We start from the raw sequence: 11,929 nt of genomic DNA, 5'->3' as shown, positions 1-11,929 counted from the left end.
GCCTCTCGTCTAGCAATCAGGGACTGAATCTCCAAATCACCATCCATCAGCGACTGGCACACAGCATCCCAAGCTATTAGGTGCACACCCCCATCTCCAGGGCTCAATCCCCATATGAATTTCTGAAAGTACTGCTCGAGCTTCCCCACTAAAATCTTTGGCAGGACAGTGTTCAATAGGATAGAAACAAATATAGAGCTGAGAATTGACCTCACAAGAGTGTCTCTGTCCATCATAAAAAGCGCTCTAGCTTGCCATCCCTCAAGACGCCCCCGAATCGACTGCTCCACCTTTACACAATTAGATCTCTGGAGTCTATGCCCTAACATAGGGACCTCTAAGTAACGCAGTGGCCCATTGTACTCTGCAATACTGAGGGTGTCCCTAATCATATGCCGCTGCTAGATTAGCATCCTCAAACTAAAGTACATTATAGATTTAAGGAGGTTTACTCTCCGGCCCAATGCTAAGCAATACTCCTCCAAAACTATCCTGAAGTCGATAATATTCTGAACAGAGACCCAGCCCAATAGCAGGCAGTCATCTGCAAAAAGTAAATGCGAGATCGACTGGGCTGTAGGGGCCGACAAATAAGAATCCAAATTTGGACCTCGTAATACAGCACGAAGGGCTCGCAAGAGAGCATTAGTACATAGAATGAAGAGATATGGGGATAAGAGACAACTTTGTTGCAATCCAACTGTGGAAGAGAAAAACTCTAAGGGTGTCCCATTGATCAGGATTGCAAAGCTAAGACTATAGATGCACGTCATGATCCGGCCGATACAGTGGGGGTGAAATCCAAATTCTTCTAGGGCCCGCTCCAGAAACCACCAACTTATACGATCATATGTCCACTCCATATCCAGCTGGATCGCTATGAAACTACGGCTGACAGTGGTGCGATGAAGATCATGCATAAACTTCTGAACAATGAAAACATTATCAGAAATGTTCCGACCACCAACAAATGCCTTCTGCTCAGGATAGATCAGTCGAGGAAGAATAGGCTTCATTCTACCCACCATCAGCTTGGTGCAAACTTTGTACAAGGTCGTGCACAAGCTAATGGGTCTGAAGTGATCTGAATCTGACGCATCTTATCTATTCATCAGAAAAACAAGGAAGGTCTGCTTTCAGGCAGCTGGCATCAAACCTGTAGCAAAGAACTCCTGCACTATAGTCACCGCCTCAGTCTGGATGACAAGTCAATACCGTCTGAAAAAAAAATGGAGGAAAGCCATCAGGTATCGGGACTTTGTCCTGCATCATGGATCACACCACCCCACGCACCTCATCGGCAGTCACAGCTCTAGTAAGGTCCATGTTCTCCTACTTCGCAACCAGCTCACTGGGAGAGGGTGGCTAGAAGGTGTCATCTCCACCCAGCTCCTGGTCCATCTTGATCTGAAAAATCGCATCATCTCCTATCTGATCTCCTCCTTAATTGCCATTCTTTGCAAAAGGTAGAACCCAGGGATAGCACAATGTGACATGCTTGCTCGGGCATATTAGAGCTAGTCATCCACAATATTCATGCAGGCAGCGTTTGCAAATTGCAAGCATCCGCGATGAGTTCCTCATTTGCAACCATCCTTCTTCCTAGACCGTGGGAACGGAAATCAAATGCACACCAGAATATTTGAGTTGCCTTGATGAAACAAAATGCAGGAGAGGGACCAAAACAGCTTCCGGAATGCCAAAGTGGATGCCAGTCTGATGGACTCATTGGATTCAATGATAAACACAAATGTCGAGCTAACTTATTGGATTATAGCCATCTTCTGGCAAGATCATGCCTCTGCATGGAATTGGAGGACACACGTCAAAAATCAAAGAGGTCACTTTTTTATTCAAAAACAGATCACGTACTTCACAGCACCTGAAGGGAGAGACAGGGATTCCAAGTTTAGGGTAGGAAGGAGAGACCTTAGTAGCGGCAGCATATTTCCAAGAAGAAGATGAGTCACCTTTAATAACGTAGCTCTGGTCAGATTTTTAAAAAGCTTCTTGTGTTGGATTCCCTTCAAATAGATCAGGAAACTACAATAACAGGCATGTTCCACGCAAGCAATTAAGCTTAAAACATCTCCTCCTTGTGTTTTACAATACACTCCAAGCAAGGTTCGAAAAGCCGAGGTCGACGACCCCTGATACTTCATGCAACCGATTTCACCGACCCAGCAGCTATGGACTGAGAAAAAGGTTTTTGAGAGAGGAAGTAAGCACTACTCGCTATTCTGACCGACCCTATCCCATCTAGGCCGGAGCGTAGACTTCCAAATAAACCGGTCAAAGCTTGCGAAACGAGGATTCTGTTAATCGAGCGTCAGAGCGAGCATCACTCGACATCAAACATCCATCCCTTATACAAGGGCAAGTAGTGATACCATCTTATAGGTTCCTACATCAGTAAAAATGAATAAAGGAACATCCTGGGACGTTTTGGACTAGTTCGGCACAGCATGGCTTCTAGCGACAACGATCCATGCATGACTTGGTGCCGGAACTACTGCTATGGATGGGGACCCTGCTTCAATCGAGGCTTCATTGGTTCTCGAAATTATTTTTGTCGTCTTGCCATCCTGAGGGATAATTCTAGCCCCCTTGCTGACGTTGTAGTCTATAGGATCTGGCAGAGACGCTACCACATCCATAGCTAGAGGGAACCAACAAGGGGTCCCTGTTTATGAGACGGCTAACGTTCTTATCTAGTTTCCGTTTTGTTTCGGGCATCTTCTGATTTTGTCACTGCAGGAGCATGTCTGTGGACCTGCGTGGCCGTCAGAAGTCGCCCCGGCTTCTCCATCGTGTCTTGACATGTTTTGAAACGAACGCAAGATTAATATGAATCCATGTGATTATAAATGTGAACAATTGTTTGTATGCCTTCTGTTTTCTTTCTGTTCTACACTGAAAGCAAATAGATTGTAAATAATTTCTTTGTAAAAAAGGAGACCAACACCCAGGCTTCCAAAGGAGCGAAATTTGCAGCTTGCTGCATGATTTTGTATCAAAAGTGAGTAATGTCAGTAGCATATTCTTGGCCTTGTGCTGGATCCTTTCTTGGATGGCATTCAGGGGTCACATGGTGATCAACACGAACAATAACAGTTCTCCGCATGATGAATTAGGAGTAACTGATGATTACGACATAAAGCAGCTGTAGAGCAAATAATCACCAAAACCTCCCTTTCTCGGGTTTGACTTTTGTTGGTGCAAAAATCTGCCTACGCCGGAGGAGCTGGAGTCGCGGTCGCCGCTGGGACCTGCAAAAGAAGTCTAAACCGGAGGTGGGGTTGCTCCGGCAAGACCCTCCGACGCTCAAGTCAGTTCTCTGCCTCAACAAAAATGGAGTGCTCGAACAAAAATTTTAGCAGAGTTTCTAGGTAAAAATAAGAGCTTATAGAATAATGTATATGGGGTCCCCCTTTTTATAGGCGGAAGGGGCAACAAACTGATAGCAATGCCTGTAACCGTCTGGCAGTGGGCCGTCCAGAGTCAAGGGAAATTTGTTGCGGAGAGTAGTGGAGCGGACTCGTGGCTATCACCGGGGCGTGCCACGTGGAGTCTGCCACGGGGAGCGGAGCGGCGTCCGTTGTCGCGACTTGCCAGAGAATGGAAGAATCGCGCGGTATCCGTCGCAAGAAGTGGAGCGGGATCGTGGTCATTATTACGGCCTGTCAGGGAGTGATGGGGCCGCGTGGAATCCGTCGCAGGAGGTGGAGCAGAGTCGTGGCCGTTGCTGCGGCCTGCCAGGGAGTGATGGGGCCGCGTGGAATCCATCGCAGGAGGTGGAGCAGAGTCGTGGTCGTTGCTGCGACCTGTCAGGGGGTCCAGGCCTATCGGCCGGAGTTCGGCTGGGGTGTTTGACGGGGAGATGTGACTGGCTACCCGTCTGAGAGGAGCTTGGAGCGCGGCTCTCGCAGGAGCCCGGATGGAGTCTTCTTTCCGTTGAAGTCAGGGACGAAATCTGGCTCCCGTAGGAGCCCGAGCGAAGTCTACCTGCAGCTCAAGTCGTGGGCGGAGTCCGGCTCCCGTAGGAGTCTGGACGGAGCCTTTCTGCATTCGAAGTTGGAGACGAGATCCGGCTCCCGCAGGAGCTCGGGCGAAATCTACCTGTAATCACAGTCAGGGGTGAAGTCCGGCTCCTGTAGGAGTCCGGACGAAGTTTACTTGCAATTAGAGTCAGGGATGAGGTCCGGCTCCCGTAGGAGTCCGGACGAAGTTTACCTGCAGCTCGAGTCGTGGGCGGAGTCCGGCTTTCGTAGGAGTCCGGACGGAGCCTTTCTGCATTCGAAGTTGGGGACGAGATCCGGCTCCCGTAGGAGCTCGGGCGAAGTCTACCTGTAGCTCGAGTCGTGGGCGGAGTCCGGCTCCCGTAAGAGTCCGGGCGAAGCCTTTCTGCATTCGGAGTTGGAGACGAGATCCGGCTCCCGTAGGAGCTCGGGCGAAGTCTACCTGCAGCTCGAGTCGTGGGTGGAGTCCGGCTCCCGTAGGAGTCTAGGAGAAGCCTTTCTGCATTCGGAGTTGGGGACGAGATCCGGCTCCCGTAGGAGCTCGGGCGAAGTCTACCTGTAATCACAGTCAGGGGTGAAGTCCGGCTCCCGTAGGAGTCCGGACGAAGCTTACTTGCAATTAGAGTCAGGGATGAGGTCCGGCTCCCGTAGGAGTCCGGACGAAGCTTACCTGCAGCTCGAGTCGTGGGCGGAGTCCGGCTCCCGTAGGAGTCCGGACGGAGCCTTTCTGCATTCGAAGTTGGGGACGAGATCCGGCTCCCGTAGGAGCTCGGGCGAAGCCTACCTGTAATCACAGTCAGGGGTGAAGTCGTGGGTGTGGTCCGGCTCCTGTAGGAGCTCGGGCGAAGTCTACCTGCAGCTCGAGTCGTGGGCGGAGTCCGGCTCCCGTAGGAGTCCGGGCGAAGCCTGTCTGCATTCGGAGTTGGGGACGAGATCCGGCTCCCGTAGGAGCTCGGGCGAGGCCTATATGTAATCACAGTCAGGGGTGAAGTCGTGGGCGAGGTCCGGCTCCCGTAGGAGTCTGGACGCCGCGAAGAATTCGGTCGACGCTGGCGGGAGCCTGCCCGTCGGCAAAACTTAGGAGTGTGGTGGAGGCTCGGCCGCCCGGGAGGTTTGAAAAGATGTTGCCGGAGGTCGAAAGTCAGTTGGATCCCCGGAGGGTCACTCCCCTCACGAACTTCGGCTGGGGGGAGATTTTATACCCAACACCAGTCCCCCTACTTCCGAGTTCGAATTTCGAATGAAGTACAGAGAAATTTTCGCAGCCGAAGTTATCCCCTTGAATCCTGTGCATGGTCGCCCCCAGATATTTTGTCATTAAATGCGCGCGTGCTGGAGTCTTTTCGAATCAGGACGATTCGAAGGGACCCTTCGGAATTCCTACTGGTACGCTGGCCCAGGTACGGTGCAGTAATGGCCCCGTCAGCTGTCAGCCGCTTTTAGCCACCCGCCGTGGCGAGTGGGACACGTGTCGAGCGCGGGTAGGCCTGGAGGATTCGCGATCATTATGGCGTCGGATCCCAGGGTCTATTTAAACCCGCCTTTCCACCCAAAAAATCCTATCGGCATCCGCCTTTTCTCCGAGAGTCCTGACCCTCCTTGGCGTCTTCTTTGCCCTAGGCGTCCTTCGAGTCGTCCCTGTCCTCGCCCCTCTGCATCCTTCAGGGTGATCTAGGTTAGTCCCAGAATCTTCGCTTTTCTTCTTGCCACTTAGGGGCCTTTTCTCCTCCATTTTCTTTTGTTGCATTCCTCTGAGTTGGTCTCCCGCAACCTCTCGCCCCTTGTCCCGTCTGTTTTCTTCGAAATCTTTAGGGTTTCTATTTGAAGTCGTTCGAAATGTCTTCCGGCACCTCCGCCTCTAGCGGTTCCGGGAGTTCTTCTGCCTCAGCCCCCCAGGAGCCCCATCCTGTAGACGAACCCACTCCTGGGACCGGGCTTCGTCCGATTTTTGCGTCGGATGCTATTCCCTGTTCTTTGACTCCGGATGAACTCCTACTGATAAGGGTTCAGTATGGAGTTCCTCCGGAGTATGACCTAGAGCTTCCTGACCCCTCCGACCGGGCTAGCACTCCCCCACCCGATCATTTTTGCCTGTATCAGGAGGCGTTTCGTGCCGGACTCCGGCTTTCGCTCCCGTCCTTTGTCGTCGCCCTTTTTCACTTCCTAGATATCTCTTTAGCTTCAGTTGCTCCGAATTCTTTTAGGTTTTTGATAGGGTTCCTCTCCCTTTGCCACATAGTCGAGGTTCAGCCATCCCTCTCTCTGTTTAGGCACTTCTATACCTTCAAGCGTCACCCTTCGGCGAAGGATTAGTGGTATTTCTCTCCTTAGTTCGGCAAGAAGGGCTTGCTGAAAGGGGCTCCCTCTTCAATCCACAACTGGAAGGAAAAATATCTTTTCGTCCACTGCCCAACTTTGAGGCTGGGCCTGCCCCTTGGGGCTCTCTGAGGGACTCTGTCCGCTGGGCTCCCAGTCTGGGGGAGGACGACCTTCAGGCCGTCCGGAAGCTTCTTGACTATTCCGCTCCTTCCCTCCCAAACCTTCTGAGGGAGTAATTTTTGTTCAACATCGGCTTGAGCCCCCAGGATCCTGCGAGTATTCCATCTTTTCTTTTCTCTTCTTTTCTTCCGTCCTTCTTCTTTTTCTTGCTTTCTCTCCCCCCATCTTTCCTTCTCTCTCTCTTTTTTTCTTTTTCTCTTTTTTTTTTTACGTGTCATTTCTTCCTTTTTCACCCCACTACTGATTTTCGATTTTTTTTTTTAAGGAATGGACGCCGAAGCAGCACGGATGCTCGCCAGGGGCCTCAAGGCCCACAAAAGGAAAGGTGCCGCGGCCTCTGGATCAGCAAAGAGGGCCAGGGTGGAGGAGACGAGCTCGACCGCGCCTGTCCAGGCGGCTCTCGCGATTGACGTTCATTCGGACGCCGAACCAACGGCCCCCCGGGCCTCTTCAAGGAGTCCGCCGACTGGGGCTCCCGTTTTGGGGGTCTGTTCCACAGAGACGCCCGGAGTCGAGAGGGGGATGAGGAGGAAGTCGGTGGCCCGCAGAGGGAGTAGCCGCCGAGCCATCGTTGAGGAGTCCCTTGGTTCCGAAGAGGAGCCAGAGAATCCCTTCAATGACAGGGACTTGATCAAGCGGTTGATCGACGGCTGCATTCTGCTTGAAGTCGTCGAGAGGATCGACTGCACCGATCCTGAGCAGCGGGTTTGGGACTCCCTAGGGTCTTTTCTCGAGGTAAACAAGTCTTCGTTTAATTGGCTTTCCGACCCTTATTCTGATCCCCTAACCATCCTTGCAGATTGGGCACCAGCTCCTTGCCAACATCGAGGCAACGAACCGGGAGAGGAGGGACGCCATCCAGGCGGAGGAGCATCGCTGGACTGAAGTCGCTCGCCTCAAAGAGAAGGCCGTTGAAGTAGTTGCCCTCCAGGAGGCCCTGGAGAAAGAAAAACAGGCCCGGGAGGAAGAGAAGCAGACCTCGGAGGAGATGGTGAGAAAGGCGGAGACCGAGGTCGCCAATTTGGTGGAGCAGATTTCGATCCTGGTCTCGGAGGTCAGGGGTCTTGCGGTAGAGGAGTTCAAGGCCTCTGCGGAGATGAGAGACCTGAACGTCTGATTCGGTCAGGAAGCATTCATCAAGGGGTTCGAGCTCTGTCAGGAGAAAATGGCTAGAAAATTTTTCGAGCTCGACCTCAGCTTCTTGGGCGAGGAGTCTGAAGATGAGGCCGGTCCCTCTCCTGCCGCTACTGCTGCCGCAGCCCCCCTTCTAGGGACACCGAGCTTCCCAACTCCTACTGCAAAGGTCTGAGACCTCCGATCTTGTATATATTATTTTTTTTTATAATTTTTCCTTTTCTTTTTGTCTTTAAGAAATATTCACTCAATAAAGTCGAATTTCTTGTCGTGGATGGCTTCTCCTTTCTTCCTTCCCCCTTTTTGTTTTTCTTTCTGCAATGGGACGCGCCTTGACGTTTTTGTCTCTCGATGGCAGTGTCCTGTCGAAGCACTTTCCCTGCCCCAGGGGATTCCGCTGAAGTCCACAATCCAGCGGCTGAAGAAGGAAGTTCTTCAGTTGACAAAAGGGTCGAAAAAGATGGAAGGCGAGCTTCGCAGGTTAAGGGAGGGTTATTCCGAAGCCACCTCAGAGGCCACCCGCTTTCGGAATCTCCACGCGAAGGGGATCATGGAATACAGCCGGAGGAAGGCAGACTTCGCGAGGGAGCTTGAGGAACACAAGAAGAGCGCCAGCGATCGAATATGGGCTCAAGCTGCCAAAATCAGTTCTCTCAGGATGGAACTGTCAGCTGCGCAGGAGAGGATTGGCCAACTGGAGGAAAGTTTGTCCCGGCTCTTGGCTCGGGCCGACGGCGACCGGGAGTGGTCGAAGAAGGTCTCCGACCTTCAGCAGCAGCTTCAGGATGCCGAGGTGAGCTATGACGTGCATCGGACCGGTTGGCGCAGGCAGGTGGATGAATATAAAGGGAGACTCAGGGTGACGACCGACGAAGTCGCCCGTCTTCAAAAGCAGCTGACCGACAGGGCCCAGCTCGCTTCTTCTCGGGATTCCAATGAACTCCAGTCCCTAAGAAGAACTGCCGAAGAATTTTCTGTCACCCTTGGGGAGAGGACGGCTGAGCTGTAGCAATCGAAGATCCAGCTGCCGTGCGAGCAGCAGGCCATCAAGGACGTGGAGGCGGAGTCCGAGATCCTGAGAAAGAGGCATCGAGAGGTGGAGAACGAAAGCCAGCGGCTCCGTCGGGCGCTCCAGGATGCGCTGCTGAAAAAGGGAGAGATAGAAGAAGAAGTTGAAAATCTGAGGCAGTCCTGGATAAAGGGTGAAGCGGATAATTCGAGGTTGGAAGGAGCAGAGCTTTCCTAGGTCTCTTTTTGGCCTTCCGTCTTTCCATGCATACATTTTCTCTTTTGTTGTTTTGTCTTGCTTTTATCGTTTTGCTCTTCTTTCTTTAGCCTACCGAGCTTTGTAGTGTATATTTTGTGAATGAGATGAAAAAGGAATTTTGTGTTACCTCGTCCGTGTGTTGTATCAAGTTGTTGTCCGCCGAATTCCTTGTCTTTAAGACTAGTCCGACGTCGATGTCGTCTGGAGGTGCCCAATCATTGCCACGCCGATTTGCTTTTCTTATCGTTCGTGGCCATAGGCTCGAGTTTGGTGGTCCGAATTCTGCATCGCCTCGAAGGTGTCGCTGTTTTCTTGACCTGCATTCGAGAGCTTTCTTAGGGGCCGGGGATGTTAGGTAGGAACTTTCCGTCTTTGTTGAGACGAGGTTCCTTAGGTCCTTGGTGTGGTTTGTTTTCCGTCTGCTGTCGGCATAATTCGTCGCTTTCCTTTTCAATTCTCCTCCTCTTTTCGAGTGAGGATCCTCCCCTTGCTTTTTAAGGGGTCGCGTAGAAGTGTAGAGGTGCCATTGAGGAGACTTTTCTCTTTATCTAATTTTGTTGGGCAGCCGGGTCCTTATCGTCGATAGGACGAGGTTTCCCCTCTGTCCTTGACATGGTCGATCTCGGTTCGGGTTAGGACGAGGTCCCCATCCTGTTCTCAATGGGGCTGTGGGGGCACATAGGGGTCGTCGCAAGGGCCTCTCCCCCAATCCGGTCTAAAAGAACCGGGCCTTCGACTTTGCTCATGTCAGGGCGAGGTTCTCCTCCTGTCCCTAACATGGCTGTGGAGGCACATGTGGGCGCTGTTTGGCCTCTCCCCCCATCCGGTCTAAGAAGAATCGGGCCTTCGACTTTGCTCACGTTAGGGCGAGGTCCTCCTCCTGTCCCTGACGTGGTCGTGGGGGCGCATAAGGGTGTTGTAGGGCCTCTCCCCCCATCCGGTCTAAAAGAACCGGGCCTTTGACTTTACTCACGTTAGGGTGAGGTTCTCCTCCTGTCCCTAACGTGGCTATGGGGGTGCGTAAGGGCGTTGAAGGACCTCTCCCTCCATCCGGTCTAGGAGAATCGGACCTTTGACTTTGCTCATGTTAGGGCGAAGTTCTCCTCCTGTCCCTAACATGGCTGTGGGGGTGCTCAAGGGCCATTATATGGGCCTCTCCCCCGATCCGACCTTAAAATAATCGGACTTTCATTTTGCTCATGTTAGGACGAGGTTCTCCTCCTGTTCCTAACATGACCTTATTATAATTGTTTGAAGGGGTCGCCCCCAATCGTAACAAGTCCATGCCGAAAGGGAAAGACATGCAAAGTCGAAAGGAATTTCGATTCAAAGTAAAGTCGTGAGTAGTACATTTATAGGTTTCCCGAGTTCCATGATTGTGGAAGGTCTGCTTCTCCTTGAGGGCCTCCGGTGATGGAGTCGATGGTCGCGATTGGAGGCCGATCTTCGGGCTACTCCTCCCTCCTTGGCGGTTCAGGTTGCGGTAGGGTCCTTGGCTGATCTTCTCTACCCTCAGGCCGGCGTCGAATGAACCTGTCGAGTCGGCCTCGCCGGATGAGCTTCTCGATCTCGTCTCGAAGCTGGATGCATTCCTCCGTGTCGTGGCCGTGGTCGCGATGGTAGAGACAGAACTTGTTGGGGTTGCGCTTCCCGGGGTGTGTGCGCATCCTCTCTGGCCTAGGGAGCTACTCCCTGACCTCCATCAGTACCTGGGTCTTCGAGGTATTGAGGGGGGCATAGTTGCGGAATCTTTCCAGTGGAGAACCCCGTCGGACTCTGAGGTCCGGACTTCTCTGCCTACGTACCTAGGGAGGAGTATGGACACGCTTGTGCCCAGGAGGGGATCGAGAATGCGGCCGAGCTTCTCTTGACCTTTTTTCGATTGCGGGCTTACTCGAGTCTCCCGTCTGCCGCTCTCTCGCAGTCTCCTCATCCTTCATTTTGAAAGCTTCCTCCGCTCGGGCATACCCTTCAGCCCGAGCCAACAAATCAGCAAAATTCCTGGGGTACTTCTTCTCCAGGGAGAACAAAAGGTTATTCTTCTGAAGGCCGCCCTTCAGAGCGGCCATTGCTACCGATTGGTCCAAATTTCGGACCTCCAGCGCCGCGACATTGAAACGGTTGATGTAGGCCCGGATGGACTCCCCCTCCCTCTGCTTGATATTAATGAGGGACTCCGAACCCTTCCGAGGACGCCGGCTGCTGACGAAATGGGCCACAAATTGGTGGCTCATCTGATCGAAGAAAAAGATGGTACCTGGCTTCAGCACCGAGTACCAGTTTCTTACCGCTCCCTTCAAGGTGGACGGAAAGGCCCGACACAGAATGGCGTTGGGTGCGCTATAAAGCAGCATCATCGTCCGGAAGGCCTCCAGATGATCAACTGGGTCCGAAGTCCCGTCGTAGCTTTCGAACTGGGGGAGTTTGAAGTTTGGCGGGATCGGTTCCTGCATGATCATTTGAGAAAAGGGAGGGTCAGTGCAAATATCCTCACCATAGGCGAGGGGAGCGTGGCGGAGTTCTTCGATCCGCCGGTTCATCTCCTGGAGTCTACGGTCCAGAAAATCCTCCCGACTTCGGATCTCGAGGGTCCTCTGGCAGAATGGGGGCAGGGATCTTCCAGGGGTGGAGTCGTGATCCGATTGAGGGCTCTCCACCCTCGGGTTCGTCTTCCCAGAAAAGATGGGGCGGCTGGCCCACGTGGCCCGCCCCACCGTCGGATTCTGGTGTTCCGGTGACGCTCTTTCCAGGCGTACTGATGCTTGCGGCTGTTGCTGCTGCATGGCCTGCACAGCTTTAGTGAGGCCCCTGACCTACTGTGCTAGCAGATCAAATTGCTCCGTGCCGACCGCCATTGCCGGAGGAGGAGGAGGTTGAAAAACTGGAGGTGAGGTCGGAGCCTGAGATCTGACCGTGGAGGCCGTGGATCGTCGCGTGGACGCCTTGCGGAGAGGCATCGGGCAAAGACCAAGTGGATGAAGGAGGAGAGGGCGCCGGAAAAGATGCCCGG

This window comes from Elaeis guineensis, chromosome 7, assembly GCF_000442705.2.
Source record: "Elaeis guineensis isolate ETL-2024a chromosome 7, EG11, whole genome shotgun sequence".
In the NCBI taxonomy this organism is placed as follows: Eukaryota; Viridiplantae; Streptophyta; class Magnoliopsida; order Arecales; family Arecaceae; genus Elaeis; species Elaeis guineensis.
This window is presented reverse-complemented; position numbering follows the sequence as displayed.